At 35.1% G+C, this 26,037-nt stretch overlaps 1 pseudogene; it reads right to left on the bottom strand.

The window, feature by feature from the left end:
• Window positions 1–2,118: 2,118 nt before the first annotated feature.
• LOC113057476 (inactive heparanase-2-like) overlaps window positions 2,119–26,037 on the bottom strand; it is a 58,199-nt pseudogene continuing 34,280 nt past the window's right edge.

The raw sequence follows: 26,037 nt of genomic DNA, 5'->3' as shown, positions 1-26,037 counted from the left end.
ATTAGCGTAGTCGCAAAAAAGCAGAGCCAATGCTCATCAGCTGTGAGTGATCTACTGACACAGGTGCAAAAATAGTTCAAGACGTGCTTTTTGGGCGTTAAATAATGCTTAAATAATGCATATTTAATAAAGTCAGGTGCATAAATTACTGTGTCCACAGCTTTTCAGCACTAATTCTTCACTGCGCGTCAGTAAATCCTGATAATACTATTTTAATGCCAAAAGACGGTTTGCACCGTGCAATTAGCTAGCAATTTTGGCCCTTGGAGAATTGTGGAAAAAGATGCAATATTATTGGCTTACCTGAAGATACAGGAGACTCTAATTTGCTCAAATTCTTAGAAAAATTTATTCTGGATTACCAGAACTTGGACACAAGGGTGGGCAAATTGAAATTGGAAAGAGCCCATTGCTCCTTCGCTCCAAACCGGGTTCAAGGATGCCGTCCACAACCTATCAATGTTTAATTTCATAATTTCCAAGACAAGTAGAGCACGATGGCACCCACCAGTAAGCACAGTAATCAGTAAGCACCTGACTGGAATAAACAGCAATACTTAAAAAATATAAAGGCTGGAATACACTACACGATTTTTCCCCCAAGAAGTTCACGTCTCCAAAGGAGGTGGCAGTTTTTCTCGACTCCCAACAAGTGCCTGCTCAGAAATGATGTAATTCAACAGCAGATCTTGCCTATACTTTGAAAGACTTTTCCATTGTATTAAGAACAGACAGACTGCGCAGCCTTGTAGATGCCTGATTTATGGTGTGATGACTTTTGCTGAAGAAGAAGAATGGCGTTTTGAAACAAGTTTGTGTCTCTCTTCACAGCAAGCTTGGGAGATGGCTGAAAGGGTGCTTCCCATGTTTCTTATTTTTTGTTATATGTGTTTTACTATAGTACTGGAAAGTGTTTTTTTTTTTAAATCAGAATTTATCTATCTGCACTGTTCAAAGATGTTAATATACAGCTGTTTCTCGAGTGAGGCCTATGACAATGGTATTTCAAGTGATTGTCAAAGGAATTTATAATCCGATCAAAATGAAGAAGGTTTTGTCTTAAATCAGACAAGAGAAGACTGGTATAGCTCTATTACAAGAAACACATTTAGATAAACAGGAGGTCTAAAATGAAATCAGGGAAGTTATAATCAAGCATACTTCTCAGCATTTTCATTTCTCTCTAAGGAAGAATTACTGGAGGCAATTTTAAAGAAGCAGAATGGAAAAGTGCCAGGTCCTGTGAATTTTATAAAGAATGGCACACTTTAATAATCACTCGTTTAACATTGGACAGCTTCCTAAATCTCTGAGAGAAGCTAATATTTCTCTTATAATTAAGAAAGCTAAACCTCCAGAAGTCTGCTCTTCAAATACACCTGTGTATTTATTTAATATGGACATTAAATTGCTAGCTAAAATCCTGGCTTCCTGTTTGGAGAATGTAACAACTGAGGCTGTTCGTCTTGCAACAACATAAGATGTCTCCTTAATTTTATAACAAACTTTTAAACTGCATTTAAATGCAGTGAGTGGTCATATTTTTTTTTGGGGGGGGGGGGGGGTTGGAGAAATTTAATTAACCTCTGTTCTCACTCCAGTTGTGACAATCTGCATTTCAGTCATGATGCAAGGCTTTAAATTTTGGGTGAACCAAAGTATATTTGATGAAGCAGATTTTATGTATTTTGAGAGCTGGTACATTGTCCACGCAGTTTTTGCATTTTTTATAAATAACAGATTATTTCAAAGATAACCTCTTAATATGAGAAGTCTGTCTCCTATAGAAAAACTGCTTATTTGTTAACTATTCTGCAGAAGGGTTTTCCTGTTCATGTGCCTCAAGTGAATGCAAAATTGTTTTTTAACTTGTAATGTTCCTATAAACGATTTTATGGCGTATCATTTTATGACCTGGGAATTTCGGCTTCATGTTAAAGTTAAAAAATGTTCAATAAATACAACGTCCATAAAACTATATTAGTCATTTATGACAGACCTAAAAATGCATGTTATGTTTTTTTTTTTTTTTCAGATACCACTGAAGATTACTAGATTTTGGAACAGAATTGATGTACTGTATGAATAAATCTTACATCAGGGCAGTCTAATGAGAACCTACTTGTGAAAGCTGGTGGCAGTGCGCATAGATGCGGAGTTTGTCCCGGATCACCCGTCCAGGGCGTGGTTTTCCTCTGGAGACCTGCGACGTGCACCGCAAGCACCCTCGGGCCCACCAGACGTTTAAAGAGCAGAGATAACCAGTAATCCTACAATGCCAACACACAAAACACGTGTTATAAAATAAAAAGCATCACTGAGCCATTTTAACTGGAGCTCTGCATGTCAACACGCATGTTAGGTCAAGCAATTCTGTCATAGAACCATGTTAGCGTGGTGCACCTCTGCATAACGAAACATGATTCATGCAAGATGATTCTGGTTTAAATACACGGGACAGATGTTGGCATTTCTCTGCCAGCACAAATCCAATGAATTCCAGCATCCTTCCATCTTTCAAAGGAGTTTAATTTAGAATTGGTAAAAAGAAAGCTGCAGATTGCTTAATTTGAAAAGTGAAAGAAAAAAATTTAGGCGCAACATAAGTTTCTCATATCTGCCTTCTTTTTAGTGAAAACGTTTTTGTTTTTTTAAGAAATACACATGCGCTTCAGTCTTTTATTGAGAAAGACATTTTCTTGGATGCTCGAATGGAGAGATATAAGCATAGTCTTTCTTTGGAAGCTTTTCCTGTTAAATCTAAGAAACAACAAAGCAAAAAATCTTCTCGACCATAATAAATTAAATGGCTCATAGAACTGAAAGATACACATTGTAATTTTTGCTTTCTGCCATCAGGGGGAATTTCCAGTCACTCTATTACAGGAAAAACAAAACAGATAAAGATGCATTTGCAAACCGTACCTTTGAAAAATGCTGCTTTAAATCTGCATTCATTTTCAACTTGTGTGTTTGTGTATGTTCATGATTGTGCATCCAAAATATAATCCTGCTATTATCCTTATGGTCCAAAAACCAGTCTATACTTAATCAGCTCATTTAAGCTACTATCAAGTAAAACCATAATCGCATCAGATTCGTTGCATGAATAAGAGTTTCAACTGGACATTAGCTTAGTGTAACCAGAGAACTGTTTCTTACATAATTAAATACATTTTTATTGCATGGATGGCTACCTGAATTTCACAGGCATGACTGCAATAGGTCTCTCCTAATACCTCTCGTCAGTTCCTAAATTCAACACCTAATTGAACTGGTTCAAAGCAGCATGTGTGCATCAGGAAGTTCCCATGCAATCCTGCATATGGCAGCATTTAAAGGCTTCTTTTGCAGGGAAACTTTAACTTAATTTGCTCCGGCAGTGTACATTGTGCAGCATCTGCTATAGGCAGTGGGAAAAAGAGATTCGGGAATGGGTGGGTCTCTTACAACTGCAATTTTACAAAAAAACTGCATGTTATAAAAACATAAAAATACAAATCTCAGATATTGCATTTTGATACGATGCAGTGAAGCTTCTGAATCAATTACATTTTCTGTTTGAAAGCGATTTGATTTAAAAAAAAATATATGTATGTATTTTAAATGCTAATGCCAACAAATTAGTGCTGCAGACAGAAATAACAACATGAGCACAATGTTGTCCAGGGTTTCAAACTGGTGTATACTGATATATTGCATAGTCTAATGTAATGCAGATGCAGGTGCACTAGGCCACTACAACAAACACAAACATGACAACAATCTCAGGACCCTTATTGTATTTTCTTATTGTTGAAAACACTGTGTTGGCAGATAATACCAGTTATTTAGCTTAGAAAGCATTTCTCAGCCCTCCCAGTAAAACTAGGATTATGCAGAAGCTATAATGACTGAATAACATAGAGACCACTTTAATAATGAATAAATGAAAGTCAAACCACTAAAGCCCTGAGAGATTAAAGGATATGACCAACTTACTTTTATTTAATACCAACAGGATATAAGCAAATGCCATGTCCTGTCATGGGAGACAGACACATGTTAACTTGACGTGAGAGTGTGCAACAAAAACGAAGCAATTTCAACCACACAATAACAACTGGGAGCAATAAGAACCTGCATTTTAATAATACTTAAAGGTGAAGCGTGTAAATTTCACACCACACTAACCACGGACACTAAATGGAATTACAAAAAAGACTGGACGGGAAGAATTTCTAGGAAAAGAAAAGAGTGGTTTTTGCCAGTGTTAAAACATTCTGCCAGGAAGCTGGAGTTTGCCAAGGCCCGAGATCAAGCCCACAAACATGCCTCTATGATATTGTGCTGTTGAAATATTGCTGGGCATGCTGCAGTTGGGCGCGGTTGCATATTAGTCTGATTCAAACCCCAAGCTGCTCTGTTATTCTGATCTGATACACGTGTAAGGGCAACTTTTAAGTGATTCGTGAAAGCAATAGCACATTTTTGTTAATCTGAATCATGAGAATAATTCATGTGGATATTTATTATTAATAATAATATTATTGTGCATTATTGTGTCCTATTAGAGGTGCACTAATAACTTCACCTAGCCGATTATAAACTATAATAAATGAATACAATTAATATAGAGATTATTGAAGAGAAGTCTGCTATTGCTTTCACCCAACAGAAAAAAAAATACAAAGATTTTTTTTATGTTTTTAATATTAATTAAAAAATGTATTGTGCAGATTAGTAAACAGGTGTATTGTCTTTCACCCAGCACATGAAAAACTATGAATATATATATTCAATTCAGTTGGGCAGAGTATTGAAGAGAAGTGTGCTATTTCTTTCATCATGGTAGATTAAAAATAAAACCTAAACAAAATTAAATTAAAGATTCATATTAATATTAAATAATAATATTGTGCAGATTATTTAAAAAGTCGACTATTACACAAAATACATTAAAAACATAAAATACAATGAAAACAATATTAATAATAACATTATGGTGCAGATTATTGAAGAGAGGTGCACTTTTTTACTTCTATAGCAGATAGAAATAAATAAGCAAATAAATAAGCATATAAATAAATAATAGTGCAGTGCATTGAAGAGAGGTGTGCTATTTCTTCTCGTTAAAATTAAACATAAATAATATTGATATTAATTAATATTACTGTGCAGATTATTAAAGAAGTCTACTATAACATAAAATACAATAAAAAAGAATAAAAAAAACATAAAATACAATATTTTTTTTTGAAATTGTATTCATGAATAGAGGTGTACTAATGCTTTCACCAGCAGATCAAATACACACACACACACACACACACACACACACACACACATATATATATATATATATATATATATATATATATATAAATGAATGAATGAATGTGCAAATTATTACAGAGAGGTTCGCTATTGCTTTCACCTAACTCGTGTATGTAAGTAAATAAATAAATAAATAAATATACAAATTATTGAAAATATTCAATATGAACTTGGATTAGAAACTATTTTAACATAAAAAAATATGCATATCACGTTAATAGTCGAAATGGGTGGATGTATAGTTCTTTGTGAATTACTGACAGAAAACATTATTGTCGCACTTGTGAAATCTCCTGGTTCTGATTAGTATCCAATCAAAAAGACTGGGGTGAAAACACAAGAAACAACAAGAGACGGGGTTTATAAAAAGAAGCAAAGCAAGAAGAGGAGATGAGGTCATCTGCTGAGGTGTGAAGGGAAAGAAACTGAGACATGACTCAGTAAGGGATTAAAGAGAAAAGGTTGCACCGTAAATTTTCCACGCAGGCTGACAGGTTGCGGCTGTTGCGAATTCTCGCAGTGGGGCTTCTGGCAGTTCCCACAGACATCCAGCTATGTTTAAAGCATTGCAATCCCAGCAGGGGGCGATTGGTCCTTGGAATAACTAGAGATGTTGAACGAGAAGCAGGGGGAAAAAGATGACCGTTTTGAAAGTTGTGAGGAGTGCTTGACGAAAGCTCAGCTCAAAGTGCATTTTATGGAAAGATGCTCATTCTTGCTTGTCCTGGAAGAACAGTGCTCCTGTTGAGATTCGGAGAAATCCAAACTAGCCTTCGGCGAAGAGTTGCATAATCAAACATTTCTACCATTGCTGTATTTTTCCTCTTTATGTCTTCCTTCGGTTTTATTACTTGCACAGGAACATATGTTATCCTGAGTGGGCCGACAGGTCTGGCTCTCCACTGCTGGTGGGCTGTAAAAGAACAGAGGGCCACGAGCAGATAATGTATCTATCAGCACCTGGAGTCAGTGAGGATTGCATGTACTGTAGGAACCAGAAGGTAAGCTGCAGGTGAAGCTCAAATCAGTGGGTCTGCTTCAATGCTAAGAGGGGATATAGTGCTTTGTTTTTGTCTATATGAAAACCATTTAAAATCATTCTAGCAAAAAAAGTTCTTTATTTGTATTTGATTTGTAGTTTCCATTTCCATTAGGGAAATTGTTGGGGGAAATTATTGAAAAACAATATATATATATATATATATATATATATATATATATATATATATATATATACATATATATATATATATATATATATATATATATATATATATATATATATATATATATATATATATATATATATATATATATATATATATACATATATATATATATATATATATATATATATATATATATATATATATATACATATATATATACACACACACATTTAGTTTGCAAACCAATAAGAAAATGTAATGTTAATATATGAAACATTTATTAATGTATTATATGTGGATACTCTGACATGCCTAAAATATTTTGCACATATAACACTGCCAAATTGAAATATAGTGCAGAATCAGATCTCACAATATTAGTCATGATGTACTAAAACTCAACTCAACTCAAGATCCACAGAACATAAGGGTTAAGTTTCTTTTAGTCATGGTCTTTTATACGGGTTCGCAAATCAAATTGAAATTTAATTGAAGTCTTCTGTCTGCCCTGTCTCCAGGGGGCTGACCTGCAGACACTGTGAAAGAGTGAGGTCTACATAATTCAGGATGAAGTTGGCAGCGGTCTGGAGGGCGGGGATACCTGTGGAGTGTCCTCGGCTCAGGTTGCAGTGCTGTCAGCATCTGGCTGTTCCACACAGTGGGGCACACATGTAGAGGGGATGGGAGACAGGTGACAGTGTCTCAGGCTTGAATTTCAGTGCAGTTCGCCTCAGCTGCCCAGTATTCAACACCACTACACACCTTTCATCTTGGCTAATAGGTCCCACGGGAAAAGCCATAAGGTGCCTGAGCCACATGCTAAAGACCGACTATTTTCATACACTTTATGATGGAAAAAAACTACACCTGGATCATTTTTACAGATTCGTTTTAGGTGGTTTTACAATACGGTAACGAGCATACCACACAGATCACTGCATATGGTGTTAATTTGCGTAACCTTTAGTGCGTGTGGTATATGACTCGAATCTGTCTGCAGGTAATGTCTGAGTGTTAAACAGCTTTGACTGCTTTTGATTTGGGTTCTGTTTATGTGCTTAAACTTACAGGTAAAGGGTTGAAGTGCTGGTCGACGAGGTGGTTGTATCCATAATCAAAAAAAGAATGTCGGAGTACAACATCAATCCCATGAGCTGCGGCGATACCGAGAGTGTTGAGCCACCTGAAGCCAGCAAAAACATTGAGAACATTAGGAATGCAACAGAATTTAGGGATTTGTCAGGTTTTTGCATTTTCCCACAGACAACTTTTAAAAAAAGCCATTTAAATAAAAAAAACTACTTTGAAAAACAGCAGTGGAAAACAAATGTACACTGTAGATTGTAAAAGGCAAATAAGCATTCTGTTTTATTTTGTTTTTTTTTAAGATTTAATTTGGGCATTTTTGTCTTTGCAGACAAGAAATGAAGTGGGAGAGAGAATAGGGATGGGATCGGGACTCAGATTTTGGGACACCCGTAGTGCAAATGGGCACTTTGTATCAAATTACTCAAAGGCCATAAAAATATCAGCAACATGAGCTGGACTTAGTTTCATGTGGCCTTACAGAAATGATTCTTTTCAATTCAGTTAAGAGGCGTTTTTAACTGAATCACGTTTTAAATTCACTGTTATATTGTTATATAGCAAGTATTTCTGTAAAACAGCTTATCTCAACAGCAATTGAGAGATTAATGCTTTGCTGACAGTTACAGACCATGCATATTTTAGTTTTTTGGATATAAGTATTTAGGTTAGCTCAATCATAATTAGTTGGAATCCTGTATGTAATACAAGTAATTAATATAGCTGCAGTTCCTATGTCATCTGCAGTTCCTATATACTACATGAAGATATTTTGCTTACAGAAAACCAGCAGCAAATGTGTCAGATAAATTATTGGTGCCTCCTGCCCAAGCCGGACCAACTCCACCCAGCCATACACGCTTCTCTGGAGCATGAGTCTGAACAATCTGAAAGAAAAGATGAGACATATCATCAATAACTCATAACAGTGATGGAGAGTTGGGCAGGATTTATTCTTCTTTTGACTAGTCTGGTCCACTGGAAATGACTGACTTTATAGTCACTAAGGTTATTTAAGATTTTTTTTTGGTAAATGTGAAATCCAAAATACAGTACTGTTCAACAAATTTTGTGAAAGAAATTAATATTTTTATGCATAAAGGATGCATTAAATTGGTCAAAAGTGACAGCAAAGATATTTATTATGCTTCTAAATATTTCTATTTCAAATAAATGCTCTTCTTTTTGAAATTTCAGTTATTTAAAGAATATAGAAAAATATATCATGGATTACACAAAAATATTAAGCAGCACAACTCCTTTCAACATTGATGATAATATTAGCATCAGCATATTAGCATGATTTTTGAAGTATCATGTGACACTGAACACTGGAACAATGACAGATTTTTTAAAATTATCCTTCAAGCAGTGTGTAACAGCTCTAAGTGAATGAATCCATCCTGCAGTTTTTAAAACGAATACCAAGTTGTTTCATTTGGACATCAACATGAAACATTAGCATATTGACCGCCAACTTGTTGGTTTTGCTATTGCATTGGTCTGAATGAAAATGCTAATTCTTTCTTTGCCACTACGTGTCACTTTTGGAGCGGTAAAGATAATGGTTTCCACTTTAAAATATGAATTCACAGCATGACTGTTTTTATTTTAGTTCTAATCAGATAAATGCAGTCTTGGTCAAAATAAAAGACTTCTTTCAAAAATACTTACATCAATGTTTTGAATAGTAGTGTAGCTAAAAAATAATAAACAAATAAATACATTCGTACTATCGAAAATTAATAACAAATGTTGGTTATCTTTTAAAATCCAGATAGGCAAACCTTTCCCCCATGCAGCTGACTGATAAAAATCTGCATCCTGACTCCTGTTTTTGTGCTCAATATAAATCACTGTCCATGACTGTCCACGGGCATGATTTGAGATGAGATCCCAACTCTGCAGCACAATACACAACCAACTGCCGTCCAGCTGCAGGGTCGCAGTCTGGTTATAATAGAACACATGTCTGGTATTAGGCATATTCCATAATAAGCCAAAGAAAGCCTCTCATACTCTCTTATTCTGATTCAGAAAACTATGAATCTCAAGACCTGCTGCAGTGAATGACAGCCAGAAAACCAATGTTCAAGCATAAGTCACCTCTCAAAATAAATCTGACAGACTGCAGAAGGGTACATGTGTCGCCAAACCATCGAAGAACACCTGCAGAGCCACTCCAGAAAAAAAAAGACAGATTTTATGTCAAATGACCTTTGGAATTAAGTTAAGAAGTGGAATAAGCACTTGTTCGTCTGACATCACGCATGTAATAGGCTCTAATCACCGTCCCACTGGGTTTGGGAGTGATCAAAACGTTGGCGTCTTTTGTTTGATATTTGTGAGGAAGGCCAGTTTTCCCCCTCTTTCACTTTTAGGGGAACACTGAACCAGATGTGTGAGTTTGAGATACATAAAACAGGAGAGCTGTGTCTTTATAGATTGGGCCTCCTGAGGGAAGTCTTAAATGTTGTGAACCTTGTACTGCTTATTAGACCAAAAGGGGACTGTTCCCAGAACAGCTGAGACATCATGAGGCTGAGGGGGAGCTTGTAAATCGTAAACCCAATCAAACGCTTTCCTCCTTAACTGTGCCCTGACCCACGCTCCCTTAACAGTAGGCCACCTATCAGACCGGAGACAGCTTGTTTGGATGGTGCAGCTGAGGACAAACCCAGGGTCCTTGAGATAAACACAGTTAATGAGCACTGGAGGGACTTACACGCTCTCAACAACAATCTTAATGGATATAAGCACATCTCTGACCTACACATTCAAAATCAAATGATATCTAGGCTAAAAAAAAAAAAAAAACGTACCTTTAACACCTTGGTAATTTGCTCAGACAGGGTGTCCAGGAGTCTTGTCTTCATGAAGTCCTCTACTTTGGTCACCCGCCTGTCAATGTAGTAACTGGACACATAAGATAACATCTTTGTAAGAGCTGTGAAAATGAGACTGATTCATTTTATATATTTTTAATTGAATATATGTGTTTTTTGTTGTTGTTGTTCAATTGTATACAATTTATTAATATTTGAAAATTACATTTGTATATTAATACACAGTAATATACACTACTGTTAAAAAAGTTGATTAAACGTGTTTGAAATATTTTTTTGCTCACCATGCTGTATTTATATGATAAAAAAATACTGTAAAAACAATGCAATTACAATTACATTGTAATATTTTATTGCAAAATGATTAAATATTCAAATTTCTTGATGAATAAAAATATAAATTTACTTTTAAAAAGAAAACCAACCAAAATGTTCTTAATATGTGTTACATAATGTAAGCATTTTATTATATTACAAATAAAACAATCATATTTCGTAGCATCTATTAAATGATGAAACAATATGACACACACACAATAAAACATTGACTTGACGGAAATATTTTCACTTGTATAAAAAGAAAAATAGATATATTGCATTACTGCAGATTGTGTGTGTGTGTGTGTGTGTGTGTGTGTGTGTGTGTGTGCGCGCGCATGTGTGTGTGCTATAATTTACAGATATATTTTATTTTCAAGCTACACAGACTATACTGTGATTCATCAACTGATTACCGTATTTTTCGGACTATAAGTCGCACCTGAGTATAAGTCGCATCAGTCCAAAAATACGTCATGATGAGGAAAAAAACATATATAAGTCGCACTGGACTATATGTTGCATTTATTTAGAACCAAGAACCAAGAGAAAACATTACCGTCTACAGCCACGAGAGAGCGCTCAATGGTAGGCTACATGAGCACTGAGCAGCATAGAGCGCCCTCTCGTGGCTGTAGACGGTAATGTTTTCTCTTGGTTAATTTCTCTTGGTTCACATGAAATTAATTTTGATAAATAAGTCGCACCTGACTATAAGTCGCAGGACCTGCCAAACTATGAAAAAAAGTGTGATTTATAGTCCGGAAAATACGGTAACACTTTTGTACCTTATTTTAATATAAAAATAATATTATATTTTCGTCTGTGACTGGAGGATAACAGAATAAAAACAAATGGCAAAATGCCAATGCTATCAATCTTAATGTTACCAGTACAATATGAAATAGCACAACCCACATTTTCCCACTACAGTGAGCAAAGTTCAGAATATGAATTAAATGCATCAAAGGCCAGTCTGCAGGTTTATTCACAAAATAACTAACAGATTGAGCCCATGAATTATATTAAGATGTAAAAGTAGACAGCGGTGACAAGAGACAGAGCTCTTTTTTGTCAAAGAGCCGCTGCTGCAGTGAGTGAGTGTGTGTGTGTGTGTGTGTGAGAGAGAGAGAGAGAGAGAGAGAGAGGAGTTGGGGATGAAGTAGCTGTTGGCTGGCCATCTGGAAGAGGGTGTGAAAAGAGGGCCCCAATGAACTGCACCATTTTCAAGTAATACGTCTGAAGATCTTGACATATATGAAGGAAAAGTGGTTCTTTGTGGACACTGGCCCTCAAAATGTATAGTCTCCACGGGATTAAAGCTGCACAAATCTAGAGGCAACAAATCTTAGTTATCCTTGGACCACCATACAGAGCAAACTGTATACACAATCAACTGAAATAATTCCACTGGAGAGAAAAAAAAAAGAGCCATAAGAAGTGTTTAAATAACTTGTGAGGGCTCTTATTCCAGGAATCCTCCATTACTGTAAAATGATAATTGCGCATCAGAACGTGTGAGCGCATATGGATTGAGTTTAACTGAGTAGGTGGTGTTTTTATGAAATCTTCCTCTCTGACACCCTTTCCTACTTCCGCTTCCTTTAATCAGGGTTGACCTCTAGATTAATGAGTCTGTTTGGGCCACCCTCTCTCTGGAGACGCAGGGGGGCTGTCTAATTGAGGGAGAAATGCAAACTTGTTTATGTCCTTATAACTTTTAATGACCGCAGCTTTTGCATGCACTTGATAAAACACTTCTCATTACTGAATAATTCAAAGCCACTCAGCATGGAACTAATTAAAGTCATTGAAAGCACATCCAGTCGCCATTGTGCTGGGAGATTAAAGAAAGCCGCTAATGAGCTCGTTTCTGATTATTAAAGTTAGCCATATTGAGAAGCAGTGTTGAGCAACTAAGGCATGTTCTGAGCGAGAGGTTATAATGCAACAGCCCATCTGAAGGAAAACTCAGCAAGAACGAGATGTACAAAAATAGCCTGCATATTTCGCTGAAGTTCTCTGATCACAGCATCTGTGATGTCTCGTGATTATCACACAGGAAAAACTCTAGCTGACCTAGTACACGGCTTGTCTGTCTGCGGCAGTCGGCAGAGATTTTACCACTGTGTTTATAAAGCACAAAACAGTATCTTGTGTCCAGACAAGCTTTTTCAGGGCTCAGCAATATGCTTTTTATTTAATTTTTTTTATGACGGCCCAATTGGGCCAGAAGTTCAGATTTGGGACCCAGCACAAGAAATAGTGAAAACAAACAAACACATAAAAGTTAAATTAAACGTTTTTTTCTCTCTTTTTTCACTTGCGTAATTTTCTTTACAAAACTACATACAAAAATTACGAAAAATGTATAATTTAATGAAAAAAATATATAATACATTTCTTAATGTGTGATTAAAATGTTTAATATTAAAATAAAATATATATATATAAAAAAAATATATACAATTTGAATAAAAGATAAATGAAAGAAGAGAGATAAATTAATGATAATTTAAAATAGAAAATGTATTAATTACAAATTTTTCTAACAAAACTTGTTTTTATTATTATATTTTAATTAAATTATATATATTTAATAAATAAAGCATTTACAAATAATTTTGTTAGTACAAATGTACAGCTGCCAAAAAGGGATAAATCCACCTAAATAGTTGTTTGCATTAATTTTATTAAGAAAATTTAACATTTAAGCATCCTTAATGAAAAATGTATTTACAAAATTAGAAACAAATCATTTGAGTATTTAATTTTAAAAAATAAAAATAAAAAATTGTGCAGCTATAACTTCCAAGACTATTCAGAATCAATCACAAATCAGAAAAAAAACTTAATTTCTCTCAGTCAACTAGATCTTCAATGAAAACATTTAAATCCTGAGACTTCAGTTTCAACATTCAGCACACAGAAAACCTTATCACCGATAAATCAGAGCCAGCCAAAGATCCAAAATGTCCAGAATTTCAGACATGTTACATAAAAAAACAACAACTGCATTTTATGCAACATCCAGAGCTGTATCTGCAATAATCAGAGAAAAAACACTAGGGGAAGTTTCACAGAAGTTAACCCATGATAACAACTTCCTTTCCTAAAATTAATGACCTGATATCTGGCATTACCTCATTTTCTGGTCTAATGCATCAAACTGGATGTTTGGGCTAGACCTAGAAGTGCAGTTTGTAAAACTGCATTTTAAGGATCTGGAAATCTTTTACATATTTTAATTATTGTTCATTTTACTTTTATTTTGAAGGTAATCATTTCTGTGCAGGTGAATGAATGAACATGACAACACCTAAGAAGGTTTACAATGCTATACATTAAAATGTATGCAAATACAATGCATAAATCAGACCTTGCATTATCTGAAACCTGTTTGGTGTAAAACCTGCCAGGTACATAAAAACTAGTGACTGTTCATCATACATAACAAAAAAGCATCATTGCATCATGAGTCACGACATCATTTATCCTCCACAATTTGGTTGCCAGAAGACCACTGTGTTGTCAACAAACACCTGCCAAGCTCACCGTAGCATTGCAATTTTGTTTCTATACACGTCATTTTCCAAGCACTGTTTTATAGTCAGAGAAATGATGTTAGAAAAACCCACATCTGTCTAATGAAGGCAGCATAAATACTCTAGAACTAATGAGGACACACTTGGATACAATCAGGGTTGGGCTAGAGAACAAAGACATGACAACAACATAAAAAGTGAAGTTCAAAATAAAAGTCAACGGCAAAAACTAAAAGAAAGACAAGAGATGCCCGTTCCCAAACTCCACAAACACTTTTAATCAAACCCATTTCAGTCTCGGATGGACAGACACAACAGCTCAATTCACTCTTTAAGTAGAAAACACACAGTCCTCACCTCTATAAGAAGTTAATAAGATAGAGGGGTTTGTAATTTGTAATATATTAATAATAATACATAAATAATAATAAGAAAAAAATCAGCATATTAAAAATTTCTAAATTTTCACATGAATAAATTGCATTTTAAAATATATTATCATATTAGAAAACAGTTGTTCAAAAATAATATAATATTATTAATAATATGAATTAATAATATTAATAACATTGATAATATTTCAGAAGATTTGTGTTTTACTGTATTTTTGCAGCCCTGGTGAGCATGAGAAAAAATACACACGTACAAAAAACTGTCCCCTTTTTTAAATAGTGGTGTATTACACAAGTTTACATTTTGTATATATTTTTAAATGCACTACAATGCGATATAAACATGGTATGAATAGTTATAAAATAGAAATGTTTTGCCTGAAAGTATGAAAGGAATGTTAATTGTTTTGTTAGTGAGAAGCACTATTGAACACACACTAACTGTTGACGTCTTTTACAACGCTTCTCAGTAATGGTACTTAACCAGATTAGGAAAAAAGGCTCAAATTAGAGGCCTGCATGTGTTTGCTGGGAGTGTAAATTTACCTTCCAGCACATTATCCCACCTCACAGGTGTTAGAAATTAGGGAGGAGGTGGGCAAAAGCAGACTCTACGGTTCATAAACAACAAAACACAGCAACAGACTTTTTGTATTGCCACTGTTGTGTCTAGAAAGCAAATCAGCCAATGACGATACATTATACAATTTAAATGTATGCAAATGAGATAATGAGAATTTTACACAGTGGGCACATTCAATTTTAACTTTGAACATTCATTAAAGAAATATGTACAGAAAATGTGTCATTCACGGACAATGCAGTCAACTGTGACAATGACATTGCGGTAACCAATATCTCTTTGATTGACCAAGCTGATGGTGATAAACTCAAAACAGCCAAAAAAAAAAAAAAGTTAATTGTCCTGGCTCATATGCCAGCCTACCACTAGCAATTCGCAATTCAAATAGCAATTCACAATTCTGACTTGTTTCTCACAATTGCGATATAAAGTCAGAACTGTGTGAAATAAAGTGGCAATTGCATGTTATAGAGTCAGAGAAAAGCAGTCAGAATTGTGAGAAAAAAAAAAAAACTGATTTGTTTAAATCTTGCAATTCCAATTACATTTTTTTGCAATTGCGAGTTTATATCTCACAATTCTGAGTTTATAACTCGCAACTGCAAGTTTAGATTTTTAAAGAAGTCTGAACTGAAAGTAGGGGTGGGGGTATGAAAAACAATTTTGTAAATGTATAAACAACATAGCAAATTCCTTATTAAAAGTGGCTAGACCTATTTGTTTTCCTCTTCTAACTATATATGGCTTGCTGCATTTTTTTATGTTTGTTTTTTGCGTTGTTTTCCCCCCGCTGTTTCAGAACAGTACTGCGACTCATTTACGGGTCGTGACCCACCACTTGAGAACAACTGACACTCTTGCGTTCGCATTCTGTTTTGTTTCATACCACAGCAATGTTGTATAAATACTTTAGAAAGATGATCTCAAAGTTTCCATAAACAATAGGGAATAATAAAAGGCTAGAATTTAAAAAAGGTAAAATACCTACTGTTGCCACGTTACTGCATCAACCACAGAACCACCGTTTTTCATAAACCTGTGAAAGAGAGAGAAAAAGTATAATCAGTATATATCAGTATTTTATATGGAAGGTTATTATAGCACTGGAAAAGCAGTCTGCTCAGCCACCATAAAAGACTCTTACATAAAGGAACTGATAGCCATACACACACGGCTGTATGGCTAACAGGAGGTGTCTGTTTATTTCGCCGCTGACACTGATCTCTCATGCTGTGAGTAAATTTGTGCAGAGAGGAGTTTACCAGGGAGCTGAGTAATCTTAATCAAATGAGGGAACAAAACTCCTTATAGGGAGCAGAGTTTTAAACAGTTGTCGTGTGACGGCAGTTTCACACAGAAAAACATTGACCACCCTTTCTCTCTAAAACTCCATGCCGTCCTATAATTCCCCTCTCGTCTCCCTCTTTCCTTTTGTCTGTCCGCTGAGTTAAAACTGCATTTATCATTTCCATCTGAACGAGACTGGTAGCAGCAAGGGGTGGCGTCTTGTTCCGAGGAAGACCTTCGACAAAGCACTTGTGGTTGTAATACCAAATTTCATTTCAGGCTGCCAAAGTTATGACTGCTCAAAAGCCCCCGCAGTGAAAACACTAGGCGGCTTATGGCAGAAAAGTAAAGGGGCGCACCTAAACTATACAATACAAATCACACAGAGCAAAGAAACAGATGCCAAAAATATGACAGAAAGCTATAGCGCTGGCCCAGGTTTTCCTTCTTGAAATATAATTAACTTAAGAAGCAATATTGCATAAGATATTGATGCTTAGTGGCGTTATGACCAAATTGGAATCACGTTATGAGTCATTTTATTTCACATTCACAATATAATTGTTAACAATAGGTTGTTACAATTTTTAGATGACACTGAAATTTCACAATTATGAATTCTATACAATGACTAATACAAACATAAAGAGCTCAAGCTTAATGAAGACAAGTAAACAGTCAGTAATCAATAAAACTATTTTTTTTGTACATTTTTTTTAAACCTAAGTCTCAATTACAAGAAAACAAATCTTAATTATCTCAGTGTCCATAGCAATCAGTTATTTTTATAAAAAAAGAAAAGACAAATTTGATATGTACACACATCAGTTTATATAACTGTTAGAATGTAAGATTATATTATTAGGGGTTCAAGCACGTAGTGTAGTATTATTATTATACCACGCTAAAACTGATCTGGCAGACCAAACCGTAAGGCCTAGAAAGCTGAAACTTGGTCAGATGAGAGTAGTTTGACTCGCTACTCAGATCCAAAGGTTCGGCCCAATAGGCCTATGGGGAGCCCTACAGCAATCAAGAATGCAAAACTGCTCATAACTCCGAGACCGTTTGTCGTAGACTTTTATATTTTTGGAATCCTTGGGTCAAAATGAAGAAAAGTGAAGAAAGTCAGGTTCACTCTACAAGGTCCGGATTTCCTGTCTTTTGAAATGAAATAAATTCAAAACCTACTTTTGGGAACTAGTTCTATGTTTTACGCCTGATCGGAACCAAACTACTGCAGAAATAGTCTCTGGACAGTTAACATCAATATTTATCAAAAAAAGTTGAAATTTAGACTCAAAATGTTCATAAGGGGTGGGGCCAATTTTACTAAAATGGTTATAACTATTGAAAGGAATGAGATATCTTCACCAAACTCGGTACACATGTGTAAAAGCTAAATCTTTGATCAATAAATAAATAAATACATTGCAACTCTGCCACTTAGTGGTGCTATAAGATGTAAAAAAAACATAAAAATAACTATAACTATGCAACCGTTGGTCCAGTCGACTTGAAAATTGGTATGCAGTGTATTTGTCTAAAGTGGCATAAGTGTCTATGAGGACATTTACATATCTAAAAAAAATATGGCTGCTATTTGCCAAAGGATTTTAAGCATCTATTAGACAATGTTAATGGAGTTCGATCGGAATGAAACTCGGTGCACATGTTTGACCCATGGCCCCTAAATATCTGTAAGAATTTTGAAAGAAATCGGCCACTTGTGTTCGAAATTGCGTTTTTCAAGTGCATAAATGATTGTGTCCCATTTTTCCACACATACACTCAATCTGCCTCAAGAACCACTGCTTTCAATCAAATCGTACATTAATTATTCTCAATTATGTTAAAAACCTACTTTTGCAATCTAGTCCTTGGTTTCTCGATCAATCTCGATCAAACCATTGCAGCACAATTCTCTGTCTCACTAGATCAATAATTATCAAAAATATATAATTTTGTCATTTGGTTAGCTATAACAGGGAAATTTCGAAAAGGGGTGTGGCCAAATATACCCAAAAACCTAAATAAAAAAAGGTGGCACTATAACAATTAAAAAGGCATAGGAAACACATTATTTCTATAGTAAATTACCTCAAATTGCACAGAAAATTTTCATATATTCACAGAAACACAAGTTTTTCTCGTATGATAGATATCCTAATTTTAAACAACTTTGCCTCTAAGACAGCTGCCATGAATCAAAGAATTCTTTAAATATTTTAGATTATTATTATTATTTTCAAACTACTTTTGTGAACTAGTTCTAGGTTTTTAACTCAAAATCAATAAAATCAGTGCCGTACAATTCTCTGGACTCTCTAGGTCAATATTTGTTAAAAAAAATAATAACAAATAAAATATTAAAATAACTATATTGGATAGCTATAACATGGTTATAACATGGTAATTTGAAAATGTGGTCTTGATATAGTGTACCCAAAAGCCTTTTAATCCTAAATTAAATTTAAAAACATAAACAAACTGATGCATCATGTAATTCTAAACAAGCATGCAACATTTTAAAGATCGGGCATAAAATTGCACTATAATAGTTATAAACTTTATTCATACAGACATATTATGATTATATATATATATATATATATATATTAGGGGTGTAACGATACGCGTATTCGTATTGAACCGTTCGGTACGAGGCTTTCGGTTCGGTACGCGGTACGCATTATGTACCGAACGGTTCGTTGGACTAATTAATTATATTTGCAAAATAAATAAAAAATTGTGAAATATAATGATATGCGTTCAACAAGGTAGCTCAATAACCCAAACGACGTAACAGGCAACGCCCCTGACACCCCCGAAGAAAAAAAAACACCATATGTTATATAGGCTACTCAGCAGGCGCTCGCTCACTCAGTACGCGCTGAAGGCTCGTTGCAAAATGGCCAATGCGTTTAACAGACCAGAAATATAAGATCCTCCAATAACCAACAGGTCTGGTGTTTGGGTGCACTTTACCAATCGATCGGGGCATCCGAGCAAGCACGGAAATCAAAATGGACTAGTACTATACTGTGTCGGAATTTCCTGAGCAGTACGATACAATTAACAGGCCTGCACGTTATTAGATAGAACAACTGTTATAAATAGAACGTATGCACGGGCAGTTTTGAAAACTCCACCTACTTTGCTCTTGGCATAGTGCAGCCCAAATCGCGTTGTATCTGAAGGGCAACGCTGAGCCCAGGGTCCAGCGCCGCGCGTACTGAGTGAGCGAGCGCGCTCTGTAGTGGAAAACGCAGGTTTTAAGAATATGCTTAATGTAATTGAGCCCCGTTACAATATTCCTTCACGAGCTAATTTCAGCCAGACCGTAATTCCTGCTTTGTGCCAAAAAACAAAAGCCCTATAGAGAACCAATTTAGTAAAAACACACTCAATATAAAGAGTTATAGAGTTCCATATAAAAAGTTACATCTTTGTATTTGTTCATAACTACTACAACAATAATATAAAATTTTAATTTTTTTTTTTATAAGGAGCTGTTTTTGTTTTATACAGTATGCTACTAAGAAAACACCATATAAGATGGGTAAAGAATAGCTCCATCATTGTTCAATGTAAAAAAAACATACTTTGTTAGTTTTAATAAATATATTTTTTTTAAATCAAGGAAATGTATCTGCCAATTTTTTCTTTTTGCTGTATCTAAAACAGGCACGTGCACAGGTAGGGCTCAACCTGTGCAGAGCACATGCCCTTTTTGCCCTTACACTCCGAAGTGCCCTTTTTTTGGTAGTGATTTTTTTTTATTTTTTTATCAATGCTATTGGTCACCCTTTACGTCTGTCTGTCTGTTTTACAAATATTTAGCAAATGAAAGTTCTTAAAACGAGCTTGTGTAAATCTTATTGGATCCTCAAGCTGTCAGTAAGCTGATAACTCCGACCCCCTCTATATTCATTGAATCAACTGAAGTTCCACAGCAGCCTGCCAGCCGCACAGTAGACAACAGCGGAGCTGAACAAAGTTTTGCGAAGGGTAAATAAATATCTTGTTGTTTGAATAAGTACTACTAAACACTACGTCTATAAAGGCTCATATTTTATTTATTTGATGTCTGACTGACTCACTGACTGAGACATGTGGGACGTCGCCTGAGAGAGAGAGAGAGAGAGAGAGGGCTAGCATTTTTCCATCTAGTCATAGCCATAGCCAACATTTAAATAGCCTGTGCAGATAGTAGCATTTCATCTTTTATAAAATGCGATTTAGGCCAAATGCATTTTACCACAGGAAAAACTGAGCGCTCCGTCTATATAGCTAACGTTACAAAAACTAGTTTGTAACCTGTAGATGAAAATGTAATGTGATGCCGGTGTTCTGTCGATTTGTCATACGCTGTCAGATTTTCGGTGTAGTAGCAGTCGATTCTGTTCCCCTCGGAATGTCTGTTCCCCTTAACGCAAACATACTACAATTGTTGCGTAGTTGCCGAGTTACTATCATAGACAGTAAAAGAAATGGACACAGCGACCCCATTGGAACTCAATTGAGACAAATGAAGCCCAGTTTTAGCGTTTTTTAGCACTTCCGTTTCTGACGCGCAGACTCAAACGAAGCTTGAAGACGTCAGCAACCTGTCTGCCAGATGTAAATCTTCTAGTAGCTGTGTGTGCAAACTGCCATCGTTAATCTTGCAGAGATGGCGAGCTTGAGCGGGGAGTTCTTTGTCGTGAGTGAGCAGGAGTAAGTATTCTGATTAATTATTTTGTATAGTATTTTAAAATGTAACGCCAGTACGCCATATTAAGTTAATTGTCTGCGAGCTTCTCCTCCTGTCTGTACGGTAAAGCGACAGAGAGCCGAGTGGTTATGACGCAATCGTTAGCCTATTTTTTTACAAAAACTGTTTATACGGGGCCATAATGTAACATAGAAGGTAATGGAGCCCTTTATACATTGTCGTGTATCTTTAGAAATAAATAATGGACAAACAGAGTCTTTAAACGCCTCAGATGTAAAGTTATTCGCTGTCAAAGTGACGCCAAAATGAATGGGAGTCAATGGGAATGCTAACGTAAGTGAAGTTCTGCTAAAAGATGGCATCCCACACCCGACTTCAACTTCCGGTCGAGTTCCTTGCCCCTTGGTTACTATACGTACGATCAGAACTAGCGTGCGCAAGAAGCGTGACTGGATGTACGGCAAGTCAAATAGTTCAAAATACCGTCCTAAATCTTAAACTTGAAAATAAATTTAGGACGAGAGGTTTTTCAACTTGAAATGTAAAAATATAAGACAAAAATAACGGAACAACTGCAAGATGAATAATAATAAAAAAGAACATAAACGGGAGTGTGAGAATCATTTTACTATGCTGCAGTGTAGCAAGAAATTTGTCATTTTTTGCTTTCCTTAAATCCAGGTGTGTTTGGTGTATTTGCATGCGGGAATGTTGCCAAATCCGCGGAATTTAGGCTACTTTGGGAAAATGTTTGATTAACTATTTGGTTGGGTTTATTATACGGACCTGGCAACCCGAGGGGAAACAGACATTCCGAGGGGAACAGAATCGACTGCTGCAGCGGCAGGCGCCGTCGCCGTTTTAATGACGGGCAAAAAAAAATCACATTCACTGGTCAAAAACTATATATTGATAAGTAATACAACACCATATAATTTGTTTTTACTATCGAAAAATCATAACAGGTGCGCCCCCGCGCTGTTTCGTACCTCGTCACCTTGATAACATATATTTCTAAGAAATTTTCTTCTTTGATTTATGATTGCCGATACACTTAATTTATTAACATTTAGGCTAATCATGTTATGGTATATTCTCCGCTCGTCCTGACATGTATAAAATGTAGTAAAACATCGTTTACGACAGTAATGTAGTAGTAACTAAAAAAAAAATTACAGAAGATCTCTGTGAAATCTTTATATTTTATCATGCAGAATGTAATTCATGATTCATTCCAAAGCTTCATTTATTTGATCCAAAATACAGCAAAAACAGTAATATTGTGTAATATTTTTTACAATTTTAAATAACTGTTTTCTATTTTAATATATTTTCAAATGTAATTTATTTTTCTGATCAAAGCTGAATTTTCAGCATGATTACTCCAGTTCAGTACTCTTCACTGTCACGTGATCCTTCAGAAATGTTTTTCACTGCAACTGTACTTTTCACACTATTTTTATTTATTTTTTCATTGCTGACTTATTTTAGGGAAAGTGTAGTTAATAAGAGACCTTCAAGAGACCAACATCCCTGGTCCACCAAAGTATCAAATTTTTGCCAGGTAGGCTGATACATGTTGGATATGTTATAGTAACGGTATGGCTATAGTTTCTTATAATCTGGAATTGAGTTGTACCGTAGTGTTGGACATAATTACTTAAATTATATTTCAAAAAAGTTTGTCAAAAATACTTGACTCATTGCTCACCTTCCCCTCTTCACAATGTCATTCATAATCATGTTAACCAAATAATACAAATTAGCTTATAAAACCAAACAGAATATCTAAAAAAGAGAATATATATATAATTGATATAAAAAAATGGAGGGGGTGCCCTTTTTCGGTTTCAGCACATGCCCCTCAAAAGGTCTGTGCACGGCCCTGATCTAAAACGTACCGAACCGTACCGAACCGAACCGAGACACCAGTGAATCGTATCGAACCGAACCGTGAATTTTGTGAACCGTTACACCCCTAATATATATATATATATATATATATATATATATATATATATATATATATATATATATATATATATATATATATATATATATATATATTAATGCTTATCATTTCTAAAGAAAAAAAAGATAGATAACGAAACACTTATTACAAGTCTTCACTATTTAAGAGTTTATATGGCATAATTGTAAAAACTGATATGTCTGTATGAATAAAGTGGTAAACTAAATGTGATTTTAAATGTAATGATAATGATTGTATCATGTCTAAATGCCAATCCAATATATCGTAGATATTACACACACATATATATATATATGTAATATCTACGATAAATGCCAATGGGATAAGACAATTAATTTATCCAAAGACAAAATTTTATCCCATACAAGTTTACCTGAGTGGCTAAATTAATTTATTAATATATTTAAATAATGATTTAAAAAAGAATTTCTGCTGAGAATGAATAAATTGCTGTTTTGTTTTTGTATAATTTTGGGGGCTGTGTGTCTGTCCTCCCATCATTCTTGTTGCTTTCAGTGTGTGTGTGTGTGTGTGTGTGTGTGTGTGTGTGTGTTTGTGTCTGTGTGTGTGTGGTGTAGACAGAGCCTAGTAAGCCGCTGGGTGCAAAAATGAGGAAGCTCTGGTCAGGCACTGACAGATTTATTTCTGACTCTGTCACACTGACATTACAACCAATTAGTATCCACTCTCAAAAGCCATTATTCTACAAAACCAGTTTTTGAAGAACAGCACAAAAGCACAAACAATGTTAAATGAATACTCACAAATGAATTCCAGAGGTATTTATCTCAGACGTCATTAGACCAGATAAAAAAATAATAAAAAAAGTGGTCTTAATAGTAAGCACATCAACACTGGCATTGCTTTAATAAGCTCCTGTCATAAAAATATATGTGTTTAGAAGCATAATGCTGGCAGCGTTGCTCAAACCTTCTTTTTAAAACCACACACTAAATGATTGAGACAAGATTCTCTTTTTAAAAGGGAATTTAATGAAAATTCAGTCATGGGTTTTGGATTATTCAGTTGTTGTAAATTAAAAAAGGCTGATGTTCGAGATGTTCATTTCTGTAAGCAGTTTTTGAACATCGTTATTTTTCCGCATTGTAATTCACAAACAAATAACTTATGAAAGACTCACTCACTGAATCCATCCAAATGGTTTTTGATTCACCAAAGTTATTACTTCTATAATGTTTTATTAGAAACAAAAAAAACTGATACTATGTTGAACTTAATGCTGAGAATTAAAAGCTGCAGTGCTGAAGTCTCTATGCTCTTGCAGGAGAGAGTGGGAGGAACGAGTAACACGCAGGTGGAACATTGCTCTGTCACACCATTAATAGAGTGACACTTTATTTATCTGACGGTGAGTTTCAATGGTGCTACAGGCCCCTGGACTAACAGTCCACATGGAGCAACATAAACACGACTCAGCTATGTGCTCCTCCAGGCAGGCGGACAGTACTGCCTTTTCTTAAACAATGTCCTTTGGAGCTATTAAAACGAGGCCAATATCAGATAAGCCTTTCTGCAAACACCATGCCATAACCCATCATGATGGCTTTTCACACTGACGCCACAGCCATTCAGAAACATATTTGAGACTCTCTACATACAGTTAAACTGCTTACATTACCAGCATGAATATCGATAAAATGTTCTTTTTAAGTTACATCGAATCCAAGAACCATTATTCACTACTTGCGTAGTAAAAATGATGTAATCTACATTACTATTCAGATTTTTGGGGTCAGTGTTTATTAATTTTTCTTATATTAATATTATTTATTTATTTATTTTAAGGGGGAAAAATATATCTTAAGCTCACCAAGGCTGCTATATTTATTTAACCAAAAATGTAATATTGAATACTGAATAGAATATTACTGTAAAAACAGTAATATAATAATAATATAATGTAATTTTTTCCTGTCCTTAAAATTTTAGAACCAGAATCATTAATTTTCAAGTCTTTAGTGTCACATGAATCTTCAGAAATCATTTTACAATGAAGATTTGCTGCTCAAGAAATATTTATTATTATTAATGTTGAAAAAGGTTGTGCTGCATAATATTTTTCTGGAAACTAATACATTTTTCAGGATTCTTTGAAGAATAGAAAGAACAGTTAAAAAGAAATGTCCATACTGTCACTTTAATTTAGTTTAAATGCATCCTTGAATGAAAAGCATGAAAAGAAAAGAAAAGCAAAAAAACTAACCATTAACTATAAACATATTCATCTACTAAAGGCTTCAGAGCCAACCAAAATGGACTAAAAGCCTCACAACTCTAATTTTCATATTCATAAATATATCAAATGTGTTAAACAAAACTAAAAGTACAATATATATGACAGCATTATCAAAATATCCCGAATACGTATTAAACCAGCACACAAGCAGAAACCTGAGGAGTTTCCTGCACAGCTCTGCAGGAACAGATTCAGTTTATAATGTATCACTCTCCACATGCTGTCAAACATATAAATAAAAGCACACAGGGAGACCATAATATTTCTGAAGAAATGACAGGGACACTCACCCATCTAGTAACAGGACTGCATTTTTTCGAGGACGGCCGATGTTGGGCCCGTAGAGGTTGGCCCGGCTGTAGAAACGCACCGACTGCAGTAACGTCTTCAGAAGAGAGTAATCCTGAGCCAGACGAGAGCTGTTGACTGATCGGGCAGCCATTGCATGGTAACTGTTGGGCTCTGTGATGGGAAATGAAAAAAAATAATGTATGACAAGGTATACCTAATAAAGGATGACTGATTCAT

This window comes from Carassius auratus, chromosome 38, assembly GCF_003368295.1.
Source record: "Carassius auratus strain Wakin chromosome 38, ASM336829v1, whole genome shotgun sequence".
In the NCBI taxonomy this organism is placed as follows: domain Eukaryota; kingdom Metazoa; phylum Chordata; class Actinopteri; order Cypriniformes; family Cyprinidae; genus Carassius; species Carassius auratus.
Note: the sequence above shows the minus strand (reverse complement) of the source record. Positions and strands in the feature narration are given on the sequence as shown.